General features: G+C 39.7%; 1 protein-coding gene across 3 annotated transcripts in view; it reads left to right on the forward strand.

Annotated features, from left to right (window-relative positions):
• Positions 1 to 17,718, forward strand: part of NEDD4L (NEDD4 like E3 ubiquitin protein ligase) — a 231,842-nt gene that overhangs the window by 73,675 nt on the left and 140,449 nt on the right. For all 3 annotated transcript variants that reach the window (XM_007450107.1, XM_007450108.1, XM_007450109.1), the window contains exons 2-4: positions 9,318 to 9,399; positions 12,397 to 12,435; positions 14,916 to 14,969. The gene's annotated coding sequence lies outside the window, so the exon portion shown is untranslated. The remainder of the gene's footprint in view (positions 1 to 9,317; positions 9,400 to 12,396; positions 12,436 to 14,915; positions 14,970 to 17,718) is intronic.

Raw genomic sequence — 17,718 nt, forward strand, 5'->3', positions numbered from 1 at the left:
CACAAGCCCGTGTCCCCTGCATCGGCAGGCGGACTCTCAACCACTGCGCCACCAGGGAAGCCCCTAGACAGCCTCTTTGAGGGCAGCATCGGTTTACCTCTATCCCCCTGCCCCCCACTTTTTTGACCTACCCCCTTGGTGTCCATCACGGTCCTTTGCACATGGTGGACACTCTATTTGAGGAATTAATTACCGAACAGTTTCTGATAAGGGAGCAGTTTTTGGTTTCCCTGTTTCCTAATGGCTTTGTGAGTTGCTATCTCTCTTTTTTTTTTCCAGGCTGTGCTGGGCGGCGTGTGGGATCTTAGTTCCCTGACCAGGGATTGAACCCGTGCCCCCTGCATTGGGAGCATGGAGTCTTAACCACTGGACTGCTGGGCAAGTCCCTCTATTAAACTATTAGTAGCATAAAAGAAAAGTGGTTTCTTAATCTCTGATGATTGCATGTATATGGGGAAAACACATGATAGAAAATGCTGGAGACAAAGGCATGTCACAACTGTCACTTCCTTTGACAGCTGTATGAACATTTTAGTAATTTGTAGGTGGAACTTTGCCTATTAGTGACTGCCACTGAATGATATTCATACTAGCAGAAGATAAGAAAACATTGGTTTTAATTCGAATTGTTTTAAAAACAAACTCTTCTGGCTTAAATATTTTCATGGGCTACTGCATATCTACATAGATATAAACAGAACTGTGTATTTATGTGTCAGAGATAAACAGATGCACATGCAGTGTTCCCACCCCCCGACTCCAAAGGGTCTCTAGGACCCAGGCTTGGGACCCCCGAGTGACTGGTTGCAGATGGCAGAGGACAAGGAGAGAGTTGGTCCTGACTAGCCATTTCAAGACTTGGGTGACTGCAAAGGTGCTGGGATAGGGGCATACCACAAGCTGCTCCTAACAGCCAAGTCATTCCTGAAATATCCAAAAGTATATTTTCAGCAGCTTCACAGAATGTGCCTAAGCTGTAAAGTTGTTGGGTTTTTTTAGTGGATATATAGTTGATATACAATGTTGTGTCAGTTTCTGCTGTACAGCACAGTGATTCAGTTATACACACACACATACACACACACACACACATACACACACACATACACACACACATTCTTTTTCCTATTCTTTTCCATTATGATTTTTCACAGGATATTGAATATAGTTCCCTGTGCTATACAGTAGGGCCTTGTTGTTTATCCATTCTATATATAATAGTTGGCATCTGCTAATTGCAGACTCCTGATTTGTCCCTCCCCCACCCTCTTTCCTTTTTGCTTTCTGCGCCTGTTTCTGTTTTGTAAATAAGTTCATTTGTGTCATATTTTAGATTCCACATATAAGTGATATCATGTGGTATTTGTCTTTCTGACTTACTTCACTTAGTATGATAACCTCTAGGTGCATCCATGTTGCTGCAGATGGCATTATTTCACTCTTTATGGTGAGTAATATTCCATTGTATATATGTACTACATGTTCTTTGTCCATTCATCTGTTGATGGACATTTAGGTTGTTTCCATGTCTTGGCTATTGTAAATAGTGCTGCTATGATCATTGGGGTGCATGTATCTTTTCGAATTATAGTTTTCTCCAGATATATGCCCAGGAGTGGGATTGCAGGATCATATACAAACTCTATTTTTAGTTTTTTAAGGAACCTCCATACTGTTTTCCATGGTGGCTGTACCAATTTACATTCCCACCAACAGTGTAGGAGGGTTCCCATTTCTCTACACCCTCTTCAGCATTTGTTATTTGTAGACTTTTTAATGATGGCCATTCTGACTGGTGTGAGGTGATACCTCATGGTAGTTTTGATTTGCATTTCTCTAATGATTAGCAGTGTTGAGCAGCTTTTCATGTGCCTATTGGTCATCTGTATGTCTTCTTTGGAGAAGTGTCTATCTAGGGCTTCTCATTTTTTGATTGGGTTGTTGTTTTTTTATTGAATTGTATGACCTGTTTGTATATTTTGGAAATTAAGCCCTTGTCGGTCTCATCATTTGCAAATATTTTCTCCCACTCCGTAGATTGTCATTTTGTTTACGGTTTCCTTTGCTGTGCAAAATCTTGTAAGTTTGATTAGGTCCCATTTGTTTATTTATTTATTTATTTTTATTTCTGTTGCATTGGGAGACCGACCTAAGAAAACATTGCTACAATTTATGTCAGAGAATGTTTTGCCTATGTTCTCTTCTAGGAGTTTTATGGTGTCATGTCTTATATTTAAGTCTTCGAGCCATTTTGAGTTTATTTTTGTGTATGGTGTGAGGGTGTGTTCTAACTTCATTGATTTACATGCAGCTGTCCAGCTTTCCCAATACTACTTGCTGAAGAGACTGTCTTATCCCCATTGTATATTCTTTCCTCCTTTGACAAAGATTAATTTACTGTAGGTGTGCGGGTTTATTTCTGGGCTCTCTACTCTGTTCCGCTGATCCACATGTCTGTTTTTGTGCCAGTACCACGCTGTTTTGATTACTGGAGCTTTGAAGTCTGGGAGGGTTATGCCTCCACCTAAGTTATAAAATTTTAATGCCTCTTTACCTACCTTGGACAAAGGTAAAGATGCATCTGTCTGTAGTAGACCCATTGCTTTCTTGCATTTGTTGAAAGGTCATACATATTTAAGAGCAACTCATTGTCAGTGTTGGTGACAAGTGATGTATTTCAAAGTGTAATTCATGCCTTTCAGTAAATGTCAAGGGCTAGAACATATGTGCATATTTCTTTCAAATATCTTCCGTAGTCACCCATTTAAGGCAACCTTCTGGGTAGAAAAAACATCTGAAGCTCTTCTGGGTTTGTTATTAAGGTTTTAGGCTAGCCATGAAATTACAGGGTTCCATGGCTCACTGAAGAGTATGTTATAGTTGTAGCGTATGTGTAACTATTGTTATTTTCATAATTTTTGTACTTATAAAAGTAGTACTTGCTCACAGTAGAAAATTTAGAAAAAAATAAAAACCACAAAGAAGAAAATAAACATAATTCATAAAGTTGTAATCTAGAGAGAACAACTATTAACTTTAGCTATGTGTCAGTTGCTTTCGTGCGTGTATATATATACATGTTATATATATATATATATATATATATATATGTTATATATATATATATGCTTAGTGTGGGAAATGTAACCATGAAAGCATAACAGATTTTAAGTGCTACCCACGTAAATAAACTGTAAGCATTATTGACTAACAACAACAAAAAAATGTGACTATATAGAATTAGTCACATTTTTAGATCATGCTTATTCCTTAATGTTATATTATGAATATTTTCTCCCAATTAATAATATTCTTTGAAAAGATGCTTTAATGGTTTATAATATTCTAGAGCCTGATTATACCATAATTTAATCACTTCTCTCTTGGACTGGAAAGTTGCTTCCAGTATTTTCTTATATATGATGCTGTAATGAGTATCTTTTGCAGATAAATATTTGCCTGCATCTCTGATTATTTCTTTGGGATTAATCCTTACAAATAGATTTGTTGAATCAAAGGCATCAATTCTTTGAATATTTTGATACCTCCTGCCATACTGCTTTCCGGAAACACTTGTGATAATTTCTTTGCAGTAGTAGGGTATTAAAACGTCTGCCTCTTTTTAGAAAGTGTTATAGCTATTTTTGCATCTGGGACCGCCTGTTAGATGAGAACTTCAGTTTTGATGTTATGACATATATTCATGTGTTTTATTCTCTCACACTTTCTAGGTAATTTTTTTTCTTATTGCTTTGTAAGTGTTTTGCATTATTTCTTTATTACAGATACCAGCAATTTATGTAACACTAACTATGATAGTAAAAGTGGAAAGGTATGAGGAAACCTTCAACAAAACAGGTTTTCCAATGAAATTTTCTCTGGGTTGGCTAAGGTTTAGTGTGTCATACATAGGGTAGTGAAAATATATTTGCCCTATAGTGTTGTGTAATGTGCTACATTAGACCTCTGCTTTTTGCTCACAGGGAACAAAGACACAATCCTTTCACAGACTGTCCCAGCAGCATGTTAAGCAACTTCATTTTATGGGAAAGAATGATTGCTTCCTTCGGGTGATGGCGGAGTACTCCCTCAGGAGGCATGGTTGAAAAAGGAAGACTGTTCGCCCTGTTCTCATAACATCCAAGTCTCTTGGAAAGACAGGTTTACAGCTGGTAGGCGAGGCAGTGCCATTCCAGCCTGGCCGCAGTCTGAACGTAATCCCCCTTGAACACTTTGCCTGTGGAGGCAACTCTGCCCTCCGCCTGCCTCTCCCCCTCCCACTTCACTGCCCTGCTTCCTTGAAAATAGTACATCAATCTCATCAAAGACTATTCTGATGAAAATGAGTAATCAGTGCGAAAGGACTAGCCTCTGCAAATGGTTGTTTGTCATGGAACACCTGGGTGACTGCGATGGAGGGGGTCACCCCATTAATGACACATCAGGACTAACTGCCCTTGTTCAGCGTGTCCCGGGAGGTTGAGCAACAGGGAAGCCCAGAAAATCTTATTTCCACCTCTCCCCGAGAAATGACCTTGTCTGTACTGTTTTCGCTTAATGGTGACGAAGGTAGAATGAGACCCATCTCTGAATTCTTGAAGCCTGGTTAAGATGAGCGCGGTCCCGTAGTTCTGCAGTCTTTCTCTTAGAAGTGTTGTGTGCCAGGGTACTCTGCACAGTGTGTCACAATCATCGCTTTACTTCTGTGCCCCACTCACATGGGGCCGGGACAGTGTCTTTTATTTCCGATGCCTGTGTCCTTGTCTGGAATATAGCAGGTACTCAGTTAATACTAGGATGTTATTTGAATCCTAACATCAGTTTGTCTCCTTAGAAAGGCTGAAAAGAAAGAATGTAGTACCCAAATAGCTTCACTATGCAGAGAAAACAAAAGGTTTGGAAAACAGCATTTCTCTTCGAATCCACAAAGCGTTGAGCTTCCTAGAGAGTAATGTTAATGAGTTGCACTGAACACCAGCCACTAGGACAGTGACTGGTTGCCAGGAGTGAATCCTGTTGATCATCTCCACCCAGATGTCCATGGGGCTTCCACACAGCATGAATAATGAGGAAGCATGGGACACTTAGTGTGCTGTGGTTGGCCGGCACCCAATTTATACTATAAGGTAACCAGTGTCAGATTAGATCAGCAATCACAGCAGAAGTTAGGGGGCTTGGAAGGAGCAACAGAGAACCTCAAAAGTCTCGAAAGAGAGGAAAAAACAGAATCAATTACAACAGCTGTCATTAATAGGGCACTCATACTGTGTGTCTGGTGCTGACGTGGCTACTAATATTAATACATAATATTCTCTGGTCCTTACAATGATGCTCTGAGTTAGGAATTATCATTTCCGTTTCATTCATGAACCACCTGAAGTTAAGAGGAGTGGTTAAGTGACTGTCTGAAGGTCACTTAGAGAGCTGGTGAAGTTGAGATTTGAGACTCCAGTGGAGATGGTCAAGGGCACCAAATGCAGAAAGTACCAGCTGAGGAGATAGATGGTCTTCTTGCCTACTTCCCTCCATGGCCCTCCTGGCTTTTTTAAAATTATAAAAGTATTATGTATTACTGGTTAATAACAGCAACAAAAATCTTCAGTGTACAGGGAGTAACATGAAAACCAGAACCTCTGCCCCTATAGCTGTACCCTATGTCTACTCCCCATAATAGAAGCTGCTGATGAGCTTTTTATGTGTCTTTCCTAAACCTTCTGGTGGTCTAGCTGGGGGGAGGTACGTCTTGAACATAACCTACCATTGACCTCAGGATTTGGCCAGCCTTTCGTAGTAAAGGTGTGGAGGGTGTGAGATCTGGGAAGTAGGGCTTCAGAGGGCAGAAGCTTCGTCCAGAGCTGCTGCCTCTATCAGACGGCTCAAGTCAGTGTGAAAAAGTCTCTGGGAACTGAATTCTTCCTCTCACCACTTCTGCGGAGCATCACACTCAGATGAAGGCCGTCAGGGGTTAAAACAACAAGCAAGCTTTTGTAAAGAAGCTCTGATGAGGCTTGCTGTCCCTCAGCCTTGCCCCTCCCCCTAACACACATGCACACCTGCCTGCCTTTTGTTTTGGTTATTGCTCAGGTGATATGTTCTTGATACCTCATAGGTAAGTTGGTTAGAGCTGGTAACGTGTATAAGAAAATACCAGCCCAGTGATAATCAAGGCGGGGTTCTCATACAACTGTGGGCTTCACCCTTCATTCCCTGGTGGAGAGGATAGGGTGTTATTCCCTCTTCCTGCCATATCTTTAGGAAGCCAATCCGTATTTACTTAGGATGGGCTGGGCTATTGTTATTAAGAATGAAGAGAAGTGAGTTTGAATTATTCTGAGAATCAGAATATCCTAACCAAAAGGAATCATCCAGTCCACTGGCTTTAAACTTCATTTTTTTTAAGCTATAGAACCCTGTCCAAAAATATTCTAACATGAGCAACCCATATATAAAACAGATTAAGGTGGAAATGGTAGCCTGTAGTTATCCTGAGATAGTTAGGCAGAACTAAGGCTCTGTCGAGTCTGCAGTTTGAAAACCACTGATTTAGTCCAACCACTTGTTTGTTTGTTTGTTTGTTTGTTTTTGCGGTACGCGGGCCTCTCACTGTTGTGGCCCCTCCCGGCCCAGGCTCCGGACGCGCAGGCTCAGCGGCCATGGCTCATGGGCCCAGCATGTGGGATCTTCCCGGACCAGGGCACGAACCCGTGTCCCCTGCATCGGCAGGCGGACTCTAAACCACTGCGCCACCAGGGAAGCCCCTGATCCTTTTTTGTTTAATCCTTTTTGTTGCCCACTCCTGGGAGTGTAGTCGGTGCTCTGTAAACATTTGTTGATGGGAGTGGTACTGCTGTACCATTGGAAAGGGAGACGGATCTGGACAGCTGGCTCCCCTCCGCACTCCAGCCCCACCACTCTTAAACTTACACCCTACCATCCTTTCACCAGCCCATCCCAAGCCCTGTGCTCCCTTCCCTTGAACTTGCTCCTACTGTCCTTTGACCAGCTCCCACCCTTGGCCTTTGGTTCCCTGTTCGCCTTGAATTCTCTTCCAGGAAGTTTCCTGGTCAATCTTTCACACAGTCACCGTAGTACCTACTTCTGCCTGGATGAACACTCAAGACAGGCCCAGACATGCCTTCCTTGTCACAGCTGGGGGACAAAGTCCTCAGAGACCCCACCCTCAACCCCCAGCTGTATGTGTCACTCATTGTGAACTCTTCAGGGGATATAAACTGAGGTCGGTAAATGATTAGAGGAAGAATGTGGATGTTCCATTAAAGTGAGTGCCTAGCTCTTTATTGCAGTTATATAACAGGCAGCAATCGTGACAGCCAGGGGGCATGAAAAGAAGAGATGGGAGTCAGCAGAGTTTTTTGTCTTCTCTGTAATGTGTGTGTGTGTGTGTGTGTGTGTGTGTGTGTGTGTGTGTGTACGAGCGTGCATGCACCTCCATGGTGTACTGGGAGCCTATTGAGATAACGGATATCAGGCCGTGAGCTCTTTTTAGCAATAGCTTGGTGGCTAGAAATAGAAAATGGGTTTCTATAACTAGAAAATACTCTTTTTAAATACCATGTAGAACAGTGGTTCTCAGAATGTGATTCCTGACTCAAGAGCACCAACATCACTGGGCGTTTATTTGAGATGCAAATTCTATGGTCCCACCCCAGACCTACTAGATCTTTTGGGGGTATTTGGGGCTGGGGCCCAGCAATCTGTGTTTTAACTACTCCCGCCCCCAGGCAGTTGTGATATGCTCAAGTCTGAGAACCACTGACCTAGAATTATACTCCTGGTCCATCACCCAGACCATGGCTCTGATTAGGAAGGTGTTCTTGGGGTCTTTAGACCTAGATTAGATTCTGGTTCTTGGTTCATCTTTATTCTGAGGCTGAGGGTGATCTCCAGATAAGGAGAAGTAGGTGCATCTGGTTAGATGTTCTTTAGTGAAAGAGCATCTGTGGTTTATGGTTAAGTGACAGAGGGTTAACTAATACCTTCTTCTAAACCAGAATGTTAAAAATAAAAACATTTACTCAGAATATAACTGAGAAAATTCTATTGTTTTTTTGTGTGTTTGTTTAAGGAGATGGGGGGTGTAGCTTCTACTGAGATGCATCTTACGGGTAATAAATACTACACATAGACACCAGCAATATTTTTCACTGACTTTTGATTTCTGTTTTTTGGATACCAAGTATAGTCCTGTTAGTACTAAACTTTTCATTTTATCACACCATTCTCTTTCCTTAAGGGATTTCATGGCATATTTATTGAGCTATCTAATATACACCAATATAGTCTTAAGCATTTTATGATACTCTGTGTAATCTTTAGAAATACCCTGGAAGTTGCAAAATAAGGGTTAATAGTCGTGGTATGTATAACTACTAAAGGATAACTCTGAAATTGGATAGAAATAAATCACCCACTATCGATAATTAGATGAGTGAAAATTTGGGGATTGAATACAGGAAGGCCCTTCCTATGACTTTAAGGATCTCAAGTGTAAAACAGAAGAACCTGGATCCCAAATTCTTACAGTTTGACTAGATTTGAGCTCTCCCAGTGTTAGCAACTCCGGAACGTGTGAGGAGTGGACTTACCAAGCTCTTAGTAGATAATTCACATTAAGTAATCCTTTCAGTATACTTCTGGCTAAAAGTTTTCAGTTTCGCAAGGAAATGACAGGAACTCTGGAACTTGTAGTCAGGAAACCTGAAATTTAATCAAGACTTTACTAAAATCTGTAACTTTGGGCAACTCTGTTGACTTACTGGGCTTTAATTTTTTGTGTGTATGTTTTTGTTTTAATGTATGAGATGACATATGTTGACTTAGATGAACAATGCCTGTTTTACCTCTACTGAAAGAAAAATAATTTTCACCAACGTAATGGAAATCAGAATATAAATAAGATGCAAACTAAATTTTCTAGCTAGATTTTACTAGTCTGAACAAATTTTATATGCCTTTTAATAATTTTTCTTGTAATCTTTTCAGAATCTGATTGTGCTTAGAAAAAATACTATGGGAGATTAATTCTTTTGAATTAAGAGTAGAGAAGATGATCTTTAAAATTAGAATACGAGTTTGATGTTGGTTTTGCTTTGAAATAAACATCTGTGGTTCTAGGTGATAGAAACTTTCCTCAGTATATTTACCGAGTTATAAGCATGTTAAAAATGTTACTGCTTAGTTTGTGAAATTTATACAGGCTGGTCGTTGAGTGATATTTTTGCATTTTCAGTTAGGTTATGGCTACTTTCCTTTTTGTATTTTTAAAATGAAAAGTATAATCCTATTTTTTCTTACAGTGATCCATATGTGAAACTTTCATTGTACGTAGCAGATGAGAATAGAGAACTTGCTTTGGTACAGACAAAAACAATTAAAAAGGTAAGGTCCATCCTTAATTAAACATCTTTTAAGTCATAATTAAATCTCATTAAATAATGTCTTTGAGCTCTGTAGAAGTTTATATTTTAAGATGGCAGTATTTGCATTTTAAGCATCTCTCAGTATGAAATCTATAAATTCAATTCAGACTTTTCAGTGTTAACCCAAGATACTGGTTTTGGCTTTTAGTTAAATGACTATAAAAACAGTATTAAAATATGCATTATTACAAGTAGAATTTTTTTTCCCTGCAAAGAATAAAGCAAAACAAGGACTTGTTCTTGTTGGCTTGTTAGTTTATGAAAAGAAATTTAAAGCAATTTAAAATACATTTAATGAAATGGAGTGGCTTGTGGATTTGGTAGGCACAAAGGGAATGGTTTAACTTAAAACAGGTATTACCAAAGGAAGCAAAATACTTGCTTAGCTACACAAAAACAAATAAAAAATATTAACAATAAAACTACACATTTGTGTGTGTGTATATTTCACTTTTCTAAATTTTACACCCATGATTTCATTAAAGATTTGTTTCCATAATTATACCTTAATTCATCTGTTTCCATATTTTTATATACATCTATAAAATATACTAAAACATATATCCAGGGCTTCCCTGGTGGCGCAGTGCTTGAGAGTCCGCCTGCCGATGCAGGAGACGCGGGTTCGTGCCCCGTTTCGGGAAGATCCCACATGCCGCGGAGCGGCTGGGCCCGTGAGCCATGGCCACTGAGCCTGTGCGTCCGGAGCCTGTGCTCCGCAAATGGGAGAGGCCACAACAGTGAGAGGCCCGCATAACGCAAGGAAAAACAAAAAAAACAAAAAAAAAACAAAAAAAAACCCCATATATCCATATTAACTCATCTATCTCCTTGTTTTTATATACATCTATGAAATATATTAGAACATAGATTTATATCCATAATTATATCTGAATTCATCTATCTCCATGTTTCTCTATATCTATCTATAAAATATATTTACTCCATATTTGGAGCATTTATTGAAGATGCATGTTTTCTATCAGAAATACTGTTCTTATCTGTGCTTCAGTATTACTTATAGATTTACTATTATTTTTCCCTCCCCACCTTTGCGGGGTAAACAGTTTTAACACTCTGTGTGATAAGCAGTTCCTAGAGAGCGTGATGGCTTTTAAAAAATGGTAATTCTCCTGCCATCGTGCAGACGACGCCAGGGGTCTGCGGCCAGGTCATTTTCTGTAAGGAAGACACAGCAGTCTAGCGTGTCTTCCACCTGGCATTCCGACTGGCGCTGAAAATCAGTTTAGCGAACAGGAGACGGTATTTTGATGAGTGGGGAGGATTCCTGTGAAGGACGGAGGCCATTGTTCCCTGTTGGGCGCTGCCGCTGGTTGAGTTTCCAGCGGGGCGGGAGGCCCGCCTTGCAGGGAAGGCAGTCGGGGACCCGATTGCCTGCCAGACGCGGAGGGAGCAGAGAACCAAAGCCACCAAAGCCATCACAGCCGGCGATCGGGGATACTGAAATGTGTTTCCTTCCGAGGGGAGGTCCTCCTCCCTCCGCTCCATGGTAGAGGGTGTCGCTCCGTAGCCGGGGCTGCGCTGTCTGCCTCATTCGGCAGCCAGCCTCCTGGTTAGTATTTTTGTGCTGCGCCCGGGACTTAAGAACTGTTTTCATCGTCCTCTCCTCGTGGCTGGGTGCCTGGTCCTTCATGCGTGTTGTGGTCTCACCTGTCTGTTTCCTTCCCTCACCTGTCCTTTGCCTCTCCCCCTCTGCATTTCCGTGAAGCTGGGCTCCAGACCGGCTGCAGCCCGTGGCGGACCTGGGCCTGCTCCCACCTCTCCCGCGTCCTCCCCCCAGCCCTCTCACTCATTACCATCCCCGGCTGGATTCACAGCTAGAAGTGTGAAACCCCTTTATTTAGGGTTAAACGTCCCGTTGAGTTGTGGGTGGGGAAATTGCTGATTTTTTTTTTCTTTAATGCCAGTTCAGTGTTTTACAAATTCAGTTTATTTTTTTATGGTGCGTTGTGTTGCTCTTATTTTGCTGCTGCTTCCTGCACTAGTTTTTAAAGGAAATAGATTGATAAAGACAAATAGCATTCTAAGTTTAAAATATCTGTAGTCCTTGGTGAGGTGATTTTTCAGTCTCAAATTTTTACATAGAATTTTTGAGAGATGTGTTTATTTCAGAGTGTGATGCATGTCCAAATGCACAAACACATGTGTAAAGGTATTCTCCCACAGTATGTTTCATCTTAGTTTCAAAGGCTGTTTGGTAGTCCATCTTTTATCCAAGCTGAGGACAAAAGTATCTTTCCATGTCCTTGTGAGATGTATATTTATATGGATTGATGTGGAGATGGATGGATGGATGGATGGATGGGTGTGGATGGGTAGAAAGGAGGATTGGAGGATAGGTAGATGAATATTTTTAAACCTGGTTATTTGGGGGAAAAGAGTTCACTTTTGGTTTATAACTGGCGGAGTTTTTTCATGTTATATAATCTGATCATCAATATTGTTCTTTACAAAATAGTCTTCAGATTTCAGTTTTTGTATAAATAGTGAACACTGTCACCCTCCTGCCACCTGCTTCTTTGCTCTCCAAGACAGATTTGTAGCAGGTTGAGGGAAATAAGCAAAGTTCATTTCCTTCTTGATAGGGTAATCGTATCAGTGTTAATTTCTTGAAGAATGTCTTTGTTTTCACGATGATGGCTCTTTGTTAGGTCCCTGACGTTATTCCTTCTGGTTGATAGCATGAAATTTATGGTTTCTTACCTGTGAATCATCTGTTTCATAAATACATCCCATCCCCATCTAGTTTGATTGATAGAATAGTCTCAGATAATTGACTAAATGCTTCCTTTATTGCCATTTTGAAAATCTCTTAGCTGTTTTTTAGTGGGGGGGGGGGGGAAAAAGTTTAAGAAACTGTATGGACTGCATTGTACTAGTAACTGTTAATGTTTCAAAGACTGTAAAATAAATTACAAGATGATTTCTCTTCCAGACGCTGAACCCAAAGTGGAATGAAGAATTTTATTTTAGAGTAAGTTTTTCTTTTTTGGGGGGGTAATAATTGTTATTGATAACTAGATTGATATATTATCACAACAGACTCACATTGAGTGACATCTGTTAAATTTTTATTATGAAAGTCCTTTTAAGAGGAGAAATGGTTGGGTAGCTTCCTAATGTGCCCCAAATCTTCAGAGACTGTGACTAGTGGTAACAAAATCTGGACTTGTTTCATTTTGGGATGTTTGAGGGAAACAAAAAGAAAGCCATCCAAATACCATATTTTAGCTTTTCTATGCAAGTTTTTCTTTAAAAAAAAAAAAAAAGGTAAAATATAATTAAAACAAGCGCTTAATTATTTCTATGAGACACGAACCCAGTAGAAGCAGCATGATTAAAAAGAAGCCTAAAGGTTGCCGATCATGTTCCAATTAGGAAAGAAAGTTTTTACAATTCAAAGATTCAGTGTGAGTGTATGTGTGTAATGTAAAACAACTTCTGGCGTTTAAATATCACCAAATTAGGTAAATTTCCTCAACCTTTTATATATAATATCTAAAAGAGCTATGTGTAGAAAGACTGAATTCTGTGAATTAATGGAGACTACTATTCAGTGAGTTTTTGCAGTTGCTTTCCTTTTGTACTGAAATTTTGAAAATACTAAGCTGCTCAGGTATTTAATGGAAAAGAGGGTTTTTTCCTCTTCAGGATGAATTAATTTTTATCATCTGTATAGTTGTGATATTAAAAACTACTCTACTTTCAGAAATGCTCTAAATAAGATCTTCTGATTCGTGTAGCTTCCCAGAGAACAATATTACCATTAGACTCATTATAATTGGTCCTGATTTCTTCCTTTCAATCACAATGGTATCTTATGTGCTCCGAACTTAGATCGCTATATACGACATCTGTTTTCTATTATGTTCAGAGCTAAAATATGGCATTGATATTTTAATACTTGGTGAGATCCTATGTGTAGCCTCTACCAGATGTATTTTCAATTACTTCATGAAGGACTGAAAAAGTAATGGGGGCAGATAGATATTATTGGCCCGTAGCTAACTCTCAGATACAGCTTTCCACTTGTAATACTCCAAATTACTTAGACTTCTTTCAGTTTAACACCTTGGCCACATTTCTGTAAATTTTAGTACATCCAAGGTTTTTTTCAACTTACATTAGCTCTAAATATATGTAAACTCGATTTTGGGGGGGGGGGCATTTAAAAAAACATTTTTGTTGTATTCATTGCACAAATCTTTATTGAGTGCTTACTGTATGCCAGCTTCTGCAACAGCCTGTGGATGCACTGGTCAGCAGTACAACCCTTCACTGAGCTTTCAAACAGACACTAAGCCCCCTGCCCACCTGCCTGCTCCATCACTAGGCTAAGAGCAAGCCAAGGGGTCAGAAGCACAAGTCATGTTCTCTGTACCATCAAATGTTATTTCATTCCCTTCTCCCTCCCTCTACTTAGTGATGGTGGACCTGGGTCCTACCACTTATATCCTTTCCAACCCTGGAGAAGCCCCCCCCCCCCCCCAAAGGACTCGCACTCCCCACAGGCTCCTTGTCTCTCACTAGGAGAGAGGAATCCTCACTTGGTAAGGTTGTTTTCCAGGATTTACGTACAATGATAGAAATGAGAACACTTCCCACCATGTCCCACACATGGTTGGTCCTTAACTAAATGATATTGAATACTTGAGTCCAAAGGATGATTTCTGCTATTTCAGTGAGGTTTGGGTAAAGAGACAGAAAGAAGCAAAAAGACATCAAAAGCCCGGTAGCTCTGACATTGACCCCACAGTTGCTGGAAGAGGGGCCACCTTTTATTTCTTTGTCTCTCTAATGGCTCGAACCATGGGCTCTGGAGACTTGCAGGCCAGACCTGGTGGGGCTCCTGGTTGCCCTGCATAACCAGCTCCTGGGCAAGTTACTTTCCCCTGCTGGGCTCAGCTCCTCATTTGTAAAAGTGGGGTGACAGTTATACATCATAGGGCTGCTTTGAGAATAAATGAGATCATGTGTTTTTGATATTTAATAAAGGAGATAGTGCCTAAAAAGTACTCACACAGTGGTAAAGAGCCGCTTTTTACTATTTTCTTCATTATTTTTTATCATTGCTTTTATTTTTAGGCCTAAGAAATTTCCCTCAGGCGTAGACCTTTGTGAGGATGTAGCCTTTGGTGTACAGGCACGAGGATGTCTTTTTAGGGGAGATTTAGCAACTGTTAAAAACTACTTAGAATTATCCTTTCTTATGTTAGAAAAGCAGCTTAAAATTAAGCGTTTTATTCTTCTGGTATGTCTGAATATTAGGCGTAGAATAATAATAGAAATCAGTAATAGAAAACTTGATTTAGTTGATGAAAGAGCAGGTTAATTGTTTATATTACACAATTGATTTGGGTATGTTATTATAAAGCATTTTATTCTTTCAGTCTCTTATTTCATTCCTTGAATTATTTCTGCCCACTTAAAAAATATTATTTCTGTCACTCATAGGTAAACCCATCTAATCACAGACTCTTGTTTGAAGTCTTTGATGAAAACAGACTGGTAAGTGGGTCCCAATTTTTAATTTTTGCTTCATTTTTTCAAAACCTGAATTTTTAGAGCAGCATCTTTTAAAAACGTGTATTTATGTTGTACTTTTGCCAGTATACATGTCGCTCAATAAGACCATTTTTGTCCCATTACTAGTTTAACGTTCATAATTCAAACATTTTTATATGGGTAGGACAATTAATTTGTGTATGGGTATGTCTGTATCGTAGTTAATATTTGTGAAAGTCACACTGGTGATTTATCAAACCATGTATTTATGCTCTTCTTCTGGGGATACAAACGACAGACAAATCTGTCGCCGCCATTACTCACGTAAATGAACCTTTCAGGGTTTTTATGTATAAGCCAGACCATGTGACTGTGACATGTTCAGTAATGAATCTCTCTGGGAAAACAAAAATCTAATTAACAGTATATAGCAAAAAGTGAATCTATATTTAGGAGGTAAAATTAAGCTGTTTTTTAAAAGTGGTACTTTCTCGAGGGAAATTCATAGATAGTAACTTCAAAGAGCCAGAAATATGCCTGAGGCATAAAACTGGTACATACTTTTTATATAGATTGATAGGTAAGTAGGTATACGTATGTGTATGTATGTAACTGATACAACTTACATTTCATTTTAGAAATGGAGTTTCAGAAGCAAATCTGGCTTAAAGCACTTTGCCAGATTTAACTCCCTAGAATGTATACATCAAATACCTATGAGCCAAGTGTTCCGACTATGAAAATGAATATTATTATGATATGTATAACGTTTTAAGGTACTCTCAGAAGTGGTATTATAACTCAGTGGAGTCAGTTGTACTCAAATTTGCTTTCCCGGAAACTTACGTACAGTCGTCCCTCAGTATGCATGGGGGGATTGGTTCCAGGACCCCTGCAGATACCAAAATCCAAGAATGCTGAAGTCTCTAATATAAAATGGCGAAATATTTGCATGTAACCCAAACACATTCTCCTGTATACTTGAAATTTATCTCTAGATTACTTATGATACGCAATACAATGTAAATGCTATGTAAATAGTTGCCTGTATGAGGCAAATTCAAGTTTTGCTTTTTGGAACTTGCTGGGAGTTTTTTTCCCTGAATATTTTTGATTTGAGTTGGTTGAATCCATGAATGCGGAACCCGCAGATACGGAGGGTCCAACCGTATATTATTTGCTTAAAAGAAACGTTCTTATGGACCCTTCTTTCTGCAGAATTCAACTGAAACTTACAAGGTTTTGAACAGCTCGAGTTTAATAGAATATTTGAGCTGGAGGAGCCTTATAATGTTAACTCATTTAATTCTCTGTCCTTGCAAATGAAGAAAGAGAACTGAGGTCTAGAGCCGTTATGTAATTATGTAACTGCTGGTCTCCTAAGTCTCAGGCCAGTGGTGGTGAATAGCCAGGCCTTTAACCCTTAGGGAACTTGGGAGTGTATTTGATCTCCTATGCCTTGTGTTACTCTCCAAATTAGAAAGCCAACAGATGCTGGCCCACCACCCTGATAGCTTTTCTATTAAAATATATGGATTCTCGGTGGTTGCATTGAACTGGACATTTTGTACCTTAGGTGATACTTTGTAGTACTGAGTAGCTAAAATCACTTTTGCTTTGTGTATGAAGTTATTTTCTTGTTAAATCGAATGAGAAATTCTGCTTGAGGGTGCAGTTCTTAGCACTCCATCTTTCATCCAGCAAACACTGAATTCAGCAGAGTAACAGTAAGTCCCTGGAGACATAGATGCGGCCACAAGACTAATCCTTACTCTCTCATTTATTGAGCATAATAACACTTCAAGGTGAAGAAATGGTCAACTTTGAGGAAAAATTGCCTCTTGTCAGATGGGCTTTAACTCATTATTTTTCTGATATTAAAGGAAATTCACTGTAAAAATTTTGTTTTCCAATATCTAAAAGATTGACTGTTGTTGAGATGACCTTGCCATGAGCCCTAAACTATACTTCCAAGCCCAAAAGGGCTTTGAATGAATGCAGAGCTCTAAGAAACCCCATTTGAATACAAACTTTATCTGAAAAATGGCGTTTTATGTACCTAGCTTTGCCCCAGGCCATCTGCAGTGTTGTTACTATGAAGTGAATGCTGCTGGCAGGGGTTTTTTCTTTGTTGGCTATTAACCCAGCTAAGACTATCCGTGACCGCAGTTGACTGTAGTGGTGCTAGGCAGTTTTCGCATTAAACAAACTGGCTTCCATTTCTCTCATAGAGATCATTTTTGGCATTTAAAACACATGCCTTTAGAAAACAGATTTGGATATATGTAAACACAGGTTAATGCTCCACACCCTGGACTCCAGAGCTGTTGACACAGTCATGCTTTGCGGATTTTAAAACAACCTTTTTGTCACTCTTTGCAGCTTGGTATTCCGCCCCCTGCCCCCTATTTTTTACTCCCTCCTAAATAAACCTCTTTGTTAAATAACTGATGTTTCTGGATCATGGAAAAGAGTATGTTTAAAACACACAGAATATATTCCAAGTTAGCTACAAATCCGATGACAGCTTTTTGAATGTGGACTTTCACTTTTATTGCTTAGGTCCTTTTTGGCCCTTCAAAAACAGCAAGATTCTATGTTTGTATCCCAACTGGGGTGATAATGCTGACTTCTTACCGGAAAACAGTCAGCTCCAGGCAGCCTTTCTTCTGCATAGTATTTAAGTTAATTTATTACCGAAACCACATGCCTGCCCTTCTTCAACTTTCCTTCCCCTTTTTTCGGTGGCGGG

Source organism: Lipotes vexillifer, unplaced genomic scaffold (assembly GCF_000442215.2).
Source record: "Lipotes vexillifer unplaced genomic scaffold, Lipotes_vexillifer_v1.1 scaffold79, whole genome shotgun sequence".
Classification (NCBI taxonomy): domain Eukaryota; kingdom Metazoa; phylum Chordata; class Mammalia; order Artiodactyla; family Lipotidae; genus Lipotes; species Lipotes vexillifer.